This window comes from Pinus tabuliformis, chromosome Q (genome assembly GCF_031772625.1).
Source record: "Pinus tabuliformis cultivar Carrire ecotype Pingquan chromosome Q, CPIR1, whole genome shotgun sequence".
Classification (NCBI taxonomy): domain Eukaryota; kingdom Viridiplantae; phylum Streptophyta; class Pinopsida; order Pinales; family Pinaceae; genus Pinus; species Pinus tabuliformis.
In genome coordinates this window covers 949,328,687-949,330,098 of record NC_142296.1, presented here as the reverse complement: position 1 = coordinate 949,330,098, position 1,412 = coordinate 949,328,687, and positions in this window count along the sequence as shown.

Sequence of the window (1,412 nt, the reverse complement as noted above, 5' to 3'; positions counted from 1 at the left end):
TGATTTTCATATTGAAACAATCTTTGTCACAATGAGACGTTGGAACAGGCAACTAGTCTTCTTCTTCACATTGGACCATGGTTGACCATGATTACAGACACAAAGGATTTATATTAAACCTTAGGATTACTATTATAAACCACGTGAATAATATTATACCCTAGGAATTTGAACCCTTGGATTAATAAACCCAAGGGATTGAGACAATATTTTTCATATTTTGATATTAGAGCCCGAGGGATTGAGACAATCTTTTTCACAATACCCTCCCAAGTGCAATGGAAGTGGTCTTCCTAGGCCATCGACCTTCTTGATCATCGATTGACCCCGCCCAGGTAAGTATGTTTTGAACATTTCCATCTTACCCCTCTATACCCCCTCCTTTCCTTCCGTGCATCCCCACTTTGAATGTGGGATATATATATCCCACCACACAATAATGTCTTAATCCATAATTAAAAAATACACACTCGGTTGCTTAATTTCATCCTTATTAATATTCACACTCAATTGCTTAATTTCATCCTTATCACTATTGGTGGTGTTGAATGAAGAATTTCATCCTTTTTTTTTTTTTCTAAGTAAAGACTAGTTCTATATTAAAGAAATAAAAATATGTACATGGATTTCAGATCTTCCGAGGAGGCCGAGGCCAATCCTCATACAATAAAACCTGGACCATACTGTCTATCCATTCAAGCTGATTTACAAAAAACCCTCCATAGTTCTGATATGTCTTGACATTCTGACTGACTGGACTTAGACTGCAATTAGCATAACCATCACAGATCATAACTAGACAAAACCAGTTAACATAACAGACTCTAGTACAGAGAAGGACAACTGTAATAGATTGAAACAGACAGGAAGAAATAGACTGAGACATTAGACTGAAACAAACAGGATGAAATAGCTGCATTAACACCGACACAAGTTCAAAAAAGCTTGGCAAATGCACCCGTTGAAGATTAGGCTGCATGGCTGGGCGACGCTTGCTGCTCCTCTTTCTCCGGACTGGGCGAGGCCAGCCAAGTGACAAACCCTTCCTCATCTAGAATCGGTTCTCCACGCGAGTCAGTGACCAGGTGAAGGCAGCCAAAGCCATGCTGAGAGTGGTCGCTGATCGTTTCCTTCTCCATAGCAGGATTGGATGGCGGTGGGTCTCCCTGAACCGGGGCTTCCTGAACCGGGACTTCCTGAACCGGGGTATCCTCGAGACAATCCGCTTTGTAGACTAAACCGTTCATATCCCCCAGAAGAATGCCACTTTCCTGAGCGCTTGCTGAAGCAGGGGAAGTCGAAATGGGGGCGCTGGGCTCCTCCTCAGAAATATACACAGTGAGATTAACCACCACCTCTGGTCTGATGAGCCGGCTCGGGAACCTGAGACGGAAGGCTTGATAAGTGCCTTG